This window comes from Anomaloglossus baeobatrachus, chromosome 6 (assembly GCF_048569485.1).
Source record: "Anomaloglossus baeobatrachus isolate aAnoBae1 chromosome 6, aAnoBae1.hap1, whole genome shotgun sequence".
Classification (NCBI taxonomy): domain Eukaryota; kingdom Metazoa; phylum Chordata; class Amphibia; order Anura; family Aromobatidae; genus Anomaloglossus; species Anomaloglossus baeobatrachus.
The window spans coordinates 357567181-357579491 of NC_134358.1; positions in this window are offsets into that span (position 1 = coordinate 357567181).

Below are 12311 nucleotides of genomic sequence, written 5' to 3' on the forward strand. Positions count from 1 at the left end.
CCCGCCCCCGGCGGACATAACCTTGCGCTGCTGGATTCGTGACCGAGCCGGTGTACGCTGGTAACCATGATACACATCGCGTAACTATAGGAAGCGCTTCCCTTAGTTACCCGATGTGTATCATGGTTACCAGCGTACACCGGCTCCCGGTACACATGTGCAGGGAGCCGGCATACGCTGACGCCTCGCCCGCTCGGCCCCGCCCCCGGCACACGTTGCCACGCTCTGACCCTCCCCTGGCGGCCCCAGCATGGGGGATGGAGCACGATTGGGGGTTTGCAGCATGGAGAATGGAGCACGATGGGGGGTGTGAATCATGGAGGATGGAGCACGATGGGGGGTGCGCAGCATGGGAGATGTAGCACGATGGGGGGTGCGCAGCATGGGGGATGGAGCACGATGGGGGGTGTGCAGCATGGGAGATGGAGCACGATGGGGGCTGTGCAGCATGGGAGATGGAGCACGATGGGTGGTACGCAGTATGGGGGATGGAGCACGATGGGGGGTGTGCAGCATGGAGGATGGAGCACGATGGGGGGTGTGCAGCATGGGGGATGGAGCATAATGGGTGGTGCGCAGCATGTCGGATGGAGCACGATGGGGGGTGCGCAGCATGTCGGATGGAGCACGATGGGGGGTGCGCAGCATGGAGCACGATGGGGGGGTGCGCAGCATGGGGGATGGAGCACGATATGGGGTGCGCAGCATGGGGGTTGGAGTACAATAGGGGGCGCGCAGCATGGGGGATGGAGCACGATGGTGGGTGCGCAGCATGGGGGATGAAGCACGATGAGGGGTGCGCAGCATGGGGGATGGAGCACGATGGGGGTGCGAAGCATGGGGGATGGAGCACGATGGGGATGCGCAGCATGGGGGAAGGAGCACGATGGGGGGTGCGCAGCATGGGGGATGGAGCACGATGGGGGTGCACACCTCCCCCCAAAACACACACACACACACACACCACCACACAACACACCACACACACACTGGGAACCACAAACACCGCCCTACACAGACACACACACACACACACAGACAACGCCGGACACACACAACACCCAACACACGAACACCGCGGCATACATAAATATACGCACATACCGCGCAACACACACACTGCACAAAACATACCTCCCCCCAAAACACACACACGTGCTCCACACCCACACAAACCGCGCAACACACACAGCACCACACACACAGAACGCTGCAGACACACAGCGCTCCACAAACAACGCAACACACACCGCAACACACATACAACACCGCTCTCACCCCCCCACACCCGGACAACACCCAGAACATTTACAGCGCCCGCCCTACACAAACACTTGGCAACTACACACAACATCTATATATATATATATATATATATTATATATATATATATATATATATATAACAAAAATCATACATTAACTACACAATACGTAAATTCTAGAATACCCGATGCGTTAGAATCGGGCCACCTTCTAGTATATTTATATTTCTAATATTGGGAAGCCAGCAACAGCCTCATTCACCTCCCCGCTTGTCTCCATCCAGCTCCTCCCACGCTGATTGGTAGCCTTCGATAACAGATATGGCCGCACATAGATATATAAAAGGTGTCAGTGTGCTCTATCACAAGAGAGGCTGGGGACATACACATTACTGGGGGGCATACATATTACTGAGGAAAGGGGTATACAGCAATGGAGGGCATACAGCTCTACAGGGGGGCAGTGGCTCTGAGGTGGGGGGGTGACATGCAGCTCTGGGGATATACAGCTCTGGGGTGGGGGGGGACATACAGCTCTTGGGGGTATACAGCACCGGGGTGGAGGGGACATACAACTCTGGGGGTATTGTAGTATGCAGCCCCCATATCCCTCAATATAGTGTTATGACTCCCCCATAGTCCTCCATATAGTATTATGTAGCCCCCCATGTAGGATTATGCAGCCCCCATATGGCACTATGCAGCTCCCATATAACATTAAGCAGCCCCATAGCACAATGCAGACCCTTATAGCATTAGGCATCCTCATGTAGTATACAGCCCTCATATTGCACAATGCAAACCCATATAGCATTAGGCACCCTCATGTAGTATACAGAACGCATATAGCACAATGCAGACCCAGGTAGCATTAGGCACCCTGATATAGTATACATCCCACATATAGCACAGTGCAGACCCAGATAGCATTAGGCACCCTCATGTAGTACACAGCCCCTATATAGCACAGTGCAGAGCCAGCTAGCATTAGGCATCCTCACCTATTACACAGCCTCTATATAGCACAATGCAGACCCAGATAGCATTAGGCATCCTCACGTAGTACACAGCCTCTATATAGCACAGTGCAGAGCCAGATAGCATTAGGCATCCTCACGTAGTACACAGCCCCTATATAGCACAGTGCAGAGCCAGATAGCATTAGGCATCCTCACGTAGTGCACAGCCCCTATATAGCATAGTGCAGAGCCAAATAGTATTAGGCATCCTCACGTAGTACACAGCCCCTCTATAGCACAGTGCAGAGCCAGATAGCATTAGGCATCCTTACGTAGTATACAGTCCCTATATAGCACAGTGCAGACCCAGATAGCATTATGCACCTTCATGTAGTACACAGCCCCTATATAGCACAGTGCAGACCCAGATAGCATTAGGCACCCTGATGTAGTACACAGCCCCTATATAGCACTATAGCACAGTGCAGATCCAGATAGCATTAGGCATCCTCACGTAGTACACAGCCCCTATATAGCACAGTGCAGAGCCAGATAGTATTAGGCATCCTCACATAGTACACAGCCCCTATATAGAACAGTGTAGAAGCCAGATAGTATTAGACATCCTGACGTAGTACACAGCACCTATATAGCACAGTGCAGAGCCAGATAGTATTAGGCATCCTCACGTAGTATACAGCCTTATGCGAAATGTACATAGGGGTGGATGTGGATGCACTGCTGACCCACCAATACTAACATGGGTAACAAAGGAACATGATGTGTATATGTGATTCTGGGTATTTTCCAATATTGTGAAGCCAGCCAGCTATAGGAGGCTTTACATGCAGCAATATCGCTAGCGATATCGCTAGCGAGCGTACCTGCCTCCGTCGTTTGTGCGTCACGGGCAAATCGCTGCCCGTGGCGCACAATATCGTTAAGAGTCGTCACACGGACTTAGCTGCCTAGCGACGCCTCTGTGGTCGGCAAACCACCTCCTTTCTAAGGGGGCGGTTCGTGCGGCGTCACAGCGGTGTCACTAAGCAACCGCCCAATAGAAGCGGAGGGGCGGAGATGAGCTGCCGTAACATCCCGCCCACTTCCTTTCTTCCTCATTGCCGGCGGCCGCAGGTAAGCTGTAGTTCGTCGTTCCCAAGGTGTCACACATAGCGATGTGTGCTGCCACGGGAACGACAAACAACCTGCGTCCTCAACAATCAACGATTTTTTGAAAATGAACGACGTGTCAACGATGGATGATTTGGTGAGTATTTTCCATTGTTATCGGCCGCTCGTTGGTGTCACACGCAACGACGTTTGCTAACAATGCCGGATGTGCGTCACGGAATCCGTGACCCCGGCGATATATCGTTAGATACGTCGTTGCGTGTAACGGGCCCTTAAGTCTCTTATATGTATATAATGGTTGAGAGGATTTCTTGCATTCATGGTTGAAGGTTTGAATCTTAGCTACCTTTGTGACTCCACATTGATTTTCAGTACATGGACCTACAGTTTGTCCTGATGTTATAGTGATGAGATACATAACAATATGAGATATTATAACATTTTACTATCACTCTCTCACTATTATGTGTGAAATTTAATTGTCGAGTCCATGTGTAGAGACCCAATGGTAATGAGATACCAGCCTATGAATACATGAAGGTCTATGCGGATGAATTTTAGATTGCATATTCACACTCTACCAGTCAGCTCACAGGTACAATGGAGATCTGCACTGATGCAATTCTGAATACACATTATTATTATTTATTATTATAGCACACATGTATAACCTTATAGCCAGTACTTGCACTTTATTTATCCCATGACCATCAATCAGCAAATATCGACAGTTTAATAACTGTTACCTCTGTTATCAATTATATCAAAATCAAAGGAATTGTTAATTTGACTTTACTGTTTACTATACTCCTAGGATTTGTATAATCTAATTGAATTTACAAGCATGTTAACTCTCCGCATCCTTGTGTGTTTTGTACACTGTTTACAATTTGCCAATGGCAACTAGAACCCTAAACTAAAGACTGATCTATTAATATATAACTTTTAAATTAATTATTTTAAGATATTTAGGACATACAATTTAAAAACGCAGAGCGCTGTGACCTATCTTAAACCATATAGGTAATCATCCTAGCCATAGGGATCTCCCTATTTAGACTTGTTGATCAAATATCTATAGCATAACCTATATGTTTTCCCTCTAGTTTATGACCATGTTAGGTTGACCTAATGGTCACAGCTGTTACCAGCGATTTCCGAATGCAGAGAGGGTACCGGTGACCCCCCCACTCTGCTATTCCAGGCTCAAGGAAAACAGGGTGTTATACACATAAGACCTGGAGATGTGTGGCTCCGAAAAATAGAAGTGTATTGATTTTGTTTACATTACAAAGTTATACAAAGTTGATTAGGGCGTAACTATGCAACATACATATTCATTAATCTACATTCATTAAGGCGTGGATTACATATTCCCAGCAAGAGAAATTAACATAATGACTTATACTCCCATAACAATCTATGACGTTTCTTCTTCCCATAATAAGATGTTTTTCAGTTGTCTCTAAGTCAAAACATTCTGCGTCCTTGAGTTTGGTCTCAGTTTATTACGTAAATAAGTCTGGTTTTGTTCTTGCAAGGGAGAATGAATTTCTATTATTTTTCTAAGCAGTGAAAAAGGTTAACTCTTTCCTCACAATCCCCGCTTTTGGCGTGAGTGATGGACAGGGGGCCATCGAGAAGCTGTGGACTATAGAGCGAGCAGGCTAGCCTCCAGATACTTTCTGAGCCGCGGGTTGCCCAGGGAGTGTCGTCCACATCCATCACCCAGAGGACTGCCTGCATGCCTCTCGATAGGAGTCTCATCATGATACGCCAAGGTGATTTCTAGAGGAAAGAGTAGAGAAAAGAAGAAAGCATATTAGTGATTTCATAGGGGTGCTGAATAATCATCGTATCTACATTGCTTCAAGCAGCAGGAAAACAAAGCCATTAGCAACTTGAACACTACATAAGCAACTAATAAACAGAGTAACACTTAGAACACTGATTGCAGTATCCCCATGAACCATCCTCCTATTCCTTTAAACCAGTTTGCAGGGTTGAACATTGAAAAGGTATTGCTCCACCAAGCACCTGAGCTTCTGAGTACCTCCTCATCATGTTTTTTTCTCAGCTTTTGTATCTCAGTTAAACTGGCTTGGGCTTTTAAGGTTCCTTTTGGATCTATATAGTGACAACAGCTGGGGCCTATTACTCGGCACATCCCCCTTGGGCTGCAGTGAGGTAATCCAGTACCAAAGTATGTTGGTTGGTTACAATGATTAATTGTCTCTGTATGGCAATGGTACTATTTACTGCTTGGAGAACCTCAAACATTTGATCATCAAGATAGTCGGTGCTGTCCACCAACTTATCATACATCTGCATTATCATGGGATAGATAAAAAGAGAACTGAAAAATTTGTTGACATGGCTCATTTGAACCACATGGGGTCGGCCACTAGGCCTGTCTTTGTTGTCTGCCGCTCTCTTTACCAGTAGGTGGAGAGGCATTTTCCCAGCCGGTATATCAGTGGTATTGATAATGAAGGTGGCAGGGGTCAAAACAGGCCAAGGTGAAGGTGCCATTTACTCCTACTGGTAGCCATTTGTAGGCATTGCAACCACAATCCCAGTAGGTTTGCGGTGGGAGATCCCAGATGGCAGAATGTTGTAATATGAGTCTATGTACTATATCTATAAAGGCCGATATGTTTCTGAGCATACACCATCCGGGAAGTTGGCCTAGGGGACTACAATACCCTGCGGACGGTTCACCACAGGTTTCTCGGCCAGGCACATATGGGTCAGAATCATTGCACCATAAATTTCTGGGTTGGGAGTAACAAGTATCATTTGTGACTTCTGGAAACAATGAATTGTATACCCACCCATGGTCATGCAGATGTCTCTCTAACAGCAAGGGTTTAAATACATCTGTACTGTCAGAGGTTCGCCTAAAACCTATTTTGATTCCTTCTGTTGGAATCTTGCCCATAGTAGGTGTTTTTGTGTAATTACGGGGTACCCAGCTACTTCCTTCAAAGGCTAAATATTGCTGGGTTCCGGGAACGCCAGTAGTAAGATTGCCTTGCCACCAGGGGAAATCTACCCATCCTACTATTGGTATGGGCACACTAGTGTTCCAGTTTTTGATACTTGGTGTCATTGACCGATAGTCTATTGTAACAGCCTCCCCATTGGAACGCTTCGTTTATTGGGACTGGTATGGCTAAGTAAGGCATAGAAGAGGCTGTCACAGGTGCGTGTGTACATATCCAGCAGTCTGTGATCTCAAGTTTTTCAGCTAACACTTCATGATGGGTCTCAAATGAATTCTGCCGTGGTGTAGAAGGCCCCAAAAAGGGAGTACACATAGAAATACTTAGCAGTATTAGGCCTTCTTGCAGTGGCTGGCATGGACCCATGTCGATCTCCCCTCAAGATGACGGAGGTTGGAGTGGTTAGCTGGACAGTCAAAGGCCCTTCAAATCGTGGATCAAGGGTATTTCTCACGTGCTTCTTTAGGTAGACCCGGTCACCAGGCTTTAGGGAGTGGGTTCCTGGAACGGCATCAGGATCAGGTAGAGAAGAGTAGACCCTTTGGTGGGTTTCAGTTAGTCTCTTCTGTAGAGAAACAACATAAGACGTTAGGATATCACATTGCAGGTGTAACTCCTGTGGGAAGTAGCATCCTAATCTGGGTGCACTACCAAAGAGTATTTCAAAGGGTGAGAGCCTGTGCTTTCCCTGCGGGGTAGTCCTTATAGAGTAAAGAGCTATGGGGAGTCATTCTGTCCATGGTCTACCAGTCTCCTCCACTACCTTGGCTAGTTTGAGCTTTAGAGTTCCATTTAACCTTTCCACTTTCCCTGATGACTGTGGGTGGTAAAGCGTGTGTAAGGATGACTGAATGCCTAACAGGGCACATGTGTTCTGGAAAGCTTGTCCAGTGAAATGAGTACCTCGGTCTGACTCTATGACTTCAGGGAGTCCAAACCGGGGCACCAGCTCACAGGCCAATTTTTTTTGCTGTAATTCGGGCCGTGGCTGAGCTTACAAGGTAGGCCTCTGGCCATCCTGAGAACAGGTCTACACAGACAAGTACAAACTCGTAGATGTCATGTTTTGGCAACTATATATAGTCTATTTGTACTCTTTGAAATGGGGCAAACGTTTTTGGCATGTGTCTTTGCGGGGTTTTAGTTAGCTGGCCTGGATTGTGCTGTTGACAGATGTGACAAGCTTTTATTCTCTGGGAGGCGTATTGTCTGAAGCCGGGGGCTACCCAATAAGGTTGCTTCTGGTTCATGATTGAGTTTGTGCTACCGTGTGTAGGGTAGTGGAGTACTTGGAAAATGGCAGTGAACCAACTGCGTGGAAGGACGGAAAATCCGTTTAGGCGCCAAATCCCCTCCACCTTTTCTGCCCCCTTGGCCCGCCATCCGGCCTTTTCTTCCTCAGAGGCGTTTTCTTGTATCTCAAAGAGGTTCTGCATTTCTTCCTCTGTCGTTGACACGGTTTCCGTCTCCTTCAAAGGGAGTAAGGCTGCTTGTTTTGCTGTTTGATCGGCCAAGCGATTTCCCCTTGCCTCGGGTGTTTGAGCCTTGGTGTGGGCAGCAACCTTTATGATTGCTAGCTGCTTTGGTATCAAGGCTACTTCCATTAGTTTCTTCACTGAGGCTCCATGCCTGATGGGATTTCCTGTTGCTGTGAGGAATCCTCTAGTCTGCCAGATAGTGCCAAAATCGTGTACAATGCCGTATGCATAGGCTGAGTCCGTGTAGATGTTTGCTGTTCGTTCTTCCAGAAACTCAATGGCCCAGATGAGGGTAAGAAGTTCTGCTTCTTGAGCAGATATGCGTGGAGGTAGTGGTTGTTTGGCTAAGACTGCATATAGTGTTACTACCGCAAATCCGGTGTGGAACTTGCCTGTGTCATCGGCATATCTGCTTCCATCCACAAAAAGTTAAAAGTCTGGATTTGTAAGCGGTGTTGCCTGAATATTGTGCAGTGGCTTTGCCTTCTGTTCGATGAGTTTCTGACAAACATGATCAAATGGTGCACTAGTACGTTTGTCACTCTTCTTCTGTCCTCACTTCTGTCCCCCCTTCTAAACTTGTGAAGATCAGTAGATCGGCAAGGTTTAGACTTGTAACTCGAGCAAATGAGATGTTTGGGGGTAGCAACAGCGTGCACTGAAGTCTGACTTGTTTTGCCATGGAAAGGTGTTTCAGCTGCACTTGATTGAGTATAGCATGTATGTCATGGTGTCACGCTCCCCGGTGCCCGTGCCATGCTCCCCGGTGCCCATGCCACGCTCCCCGGTTCTCCTGCCACGCTCCCCGGCTCCTCTGCCACGCTCCCCCGCTCCCGGACCTCGCTTCCCCGCTCCATGCTCCCCGGTCCCCCGCTCCTCAGCCTCCATGCTTCCTCACCTGCGTCCTCCAGGCGACCTGGTCCCCGGTCCCAGCGTTCCTCCGCTGTCCTGAGCCAGCCCGGCACTCCTGCCTCCTGTACACCGCATCCTGCTCTGGCTTCTGGCACCCGGGCCTCGCGCATGCGCATTAGGGCGCGCGCGCGGTCATTGACCCTCTCTTAAAGGGCCAGTGTCCTCTAACAGGATATTGAACAATCAGGTACAGGGTATATAGGGGGATCCTTTCCAAGTGGGCGGGGCCTGTTCTTCGTGTTTTCTAAGCTAGGAGTCAGGTCTCCTTGTGTCTGTGATATACTCACCTATCTCTCTCGTAGAGCCGCTCCTGCCTCGCCAACCGGTCCAGACGATACCCGAACCCCGAACGGTGACGGCCTGCCATCCCGTCAGTTCCTGCCATCTCCGATCCCTGTGGTGACCCGCCTTCTTGCTCCATTGGTTCCGGACTCTGCCTGACGACATCTCGGCCTCTGAACCTGAGCTCCGTCACCCGGACTACCATGAGAGACCCTGTGGTCCCAGGGACTTCTTTACTCTACTTCTCTAAACGGACTGTCCTGCTAGTGCTCCGGCTACCGGGCACCTTGCCCTCGGTGAGGTGTTCAGCCCAGTGGATCCACCTCCTGGGTCTGCCCGTCCACCTGGCCCTAACACATGGCTTGTAAGAATAGTAGTCGGGATATCGAGTGAGATTTCAGATGCTTTCTGCAGTATGTTTGAAACTGCTGTAACAGCACGGACACAGGTTGGTGCTGCTTTGGTGACGTTGTCAAGTTGAGAGGAGTAGTACCCGATTATGTGATGTTTGTCCGTCTTCTGGGTGAGTACTCCTATGGCACATCCTTGAAGCTCTGCTACGAACAGATAGAAGGTGAGATCATAGTTTGGGAGTACCAGAGCAGGTGCATAGATTTTGAAAGCTTTGTCGAGCTTCTTCTGTAAGAGAAAAAGGAACATTCTTCGTCCAATCATACAGCGGTTGCATGAGTAGTGACGCATTGGGAATCCACTGTCTGCAGAATAAGATCAATCCTAAAAATCCTCTAAGTTACTTGAGATTCTTGGGAATGCTTGCTTTTCTGATAACTTCTTGTCTGTCCGGGCTGAGGTGTTTTTGTCCCGCAGAAAGGCAATGACCCAGGAAAATGACCCTCGTTTTGCAGAATTGCAATTTATCTCTGCTTGCTTTGCATACTACTTCTGCCAGAAAGGCAAGAAGGCTTATTGAAGCCGTTTTACATTCATCTTTACTAGGGCAGCACAGTAGTAGATCATCCACGTACTGGAGGAGAACACAGTGGTCAGGGGGCTGCCAGCTTTGAAGGACACTACTCATAGCCTGAGTATATAGCGTAGGAGAATGTTGCATTCCTTCAGGCAGTCTTGTCCATGTATATTGGTTTAGCTTGTGTGTGAATGCAAAGAAATCTTGGCATGCTGGGTCCAGTGGTACTGAGAAAAAAGCATTAGCAAGGTCTATGACTGTATAATGGGTGGATGTAGCCGGCACCTGTGTGAGCAGTGTATGTGGATTTGGTACAACAGGGGTGACGGGCTCCAGTATTGAGTTCACTGCCCTCAAATCATGTACCATCCGGTACGTGATTGAGTCACCTTTCTTCACTTGTTTCTTCTTGACAGGAAACAGCGGAGTGTTGTAAGGAGACTTAGGGCTGGTTCACACTAAGCGACAGCGACAACGAGGTCGCTGTTACGTCACCATTTTCTGTGACGTAACAGCGACCTTGTAAGTCGCTGTTATGATCGCTGCTTAGCTGTCAAACACAGCAGCCGAAGCAGCGATCATAACCGCGAGAGCAGGGAGCCGCGCACACTGCTTAGCGCTGGCTCCTTGCTCTCCTAGCTACAATACACATCGGGTTAATTAACCCGATGTGTACTGCAGCTACATGTGCAGAGAGCAGGGAGCCGCGCACACTGCTTAGCGCTGGCTCCTTGCTCTCCTAGCTACAGTACACATCGGGTTAATTAACCCGATGTGTACTGCAGCTACATGTGCAGAGAGCCGGAGCCGACAGCACAGGCAGCGTGAGAGCTGCGGAGGCTGGTAACTAAGGTAAATATCGGGTAACCACCTTGGTTACCCGATGTTTACCCTGGTTACAGCTTACCACAGCTGCCAGATGCCGGCTCCTGCTCCCTGCTCGCTTCATTTCGTCGCTCTCTCGCTGTCACACACAGCGATCTGTGTGTCACAGCGGGAGAGCGGCTTTGAAGAAAACGAACCAGGGCTGTGTGTAACGAGCAGCGATCTTGCAGCAGGGGCCAGATCGCTGCTCAGTGTCACACACAGCGAGATCGCTAATGAGGTCACTGTTGCGTCACCAAAACCGTGCCGTAGCAGCGATTTCGGTAGCGATCTCGCTATATGTGAAGCACCCCTTAGTAGTTCTGAGGGCTCCCGACTTCAGCAATTCTTTTATCTTTTGATCCAGGACAGCTTTCTGTTGAGCATTGAGAGGGTATTGTCTCAGCTGCGGTGGTGTAATTCCAGGCTTGACTGAAACTTTTACGGGGGGCACGGGAAGTGTGCCGAGGTCAGTTTTTGATGTGGACCAGAGTTTTGCAGGAACTTGTAGAAGTATTGGATCCGTGTTTACTTCACGTGTAACATCAGATTCTGGTTGATCTTCAATCATCTGGAGGGTGCACAGGACTTCTTCTGGGATATCTTCTGGTATTTGCAGGATAGCAGATCCATCTGCTTTACAGACTATCTGAGCTTGTAGTCTTGATAGTACATCTGCTCCCACTAGGGAATCTCCACCCTGGGGGGACACTAAGAATTTGGACACGAACATGTGTGGTCCCAGTTTCACCTTCAGTGGATAGGTTATTGGGATTATCTGGGCTTGTCCATCAAAACCGGATACTATAGTAGCTTCGGATGAGATGGATCCTTCAGGCACCAGGTTCCTGGGGAGTACGAGCGTGAGGCTCCTGAGTCCACCAAAGCTCTTATTTCCTTGTTGCCAATGTGAAGGGGGACGTGTATAAATGGACCTCTGGCATCCCTATCCCGTGCTGCCGCAAGTCAGGCAGTCTTCTCCTTTTGACTCTCGGGTTGGTTTTGAGTGTCTCTCTTTTTCTTTTTTTTCTTTTTCAGTCTCTGATCACATGTGCTCTGATACCACAATAGTAGCAGGTCGGTGCCTTCTTTCTTGTACCTTCTGGCTGACCATCCACTGCTACTATGACAACTTTCTTGTTGCTCCTTTTATCCTTTGCGTCGGTTTCTAAGCCACTTGCTTTGTTGACTAGAAGATCTATGTCTTCCATGTTTCTCCATTCTGGGCAGCACGCTTTCAATCTTTCTGCCAGAGGTGCATGTATTCCATCCATGAAGGATCTTACCATCAGGCGACGTATTGCGGCTGCTTGTATGTCCAGCCCTTCATCTGCGAATGACTGCATCAATCTGTAGTAAAATGAGCTGACATTCTTCACAGGACCTTGATGCACTGGTCCCATTGTGCCCTTAGTTCTTTGTTCCTGGGCGCAAAAAAGATTGTGTCTTATCATGAAGTCTTGGCCCGATTCTACATTACGGGTTTCG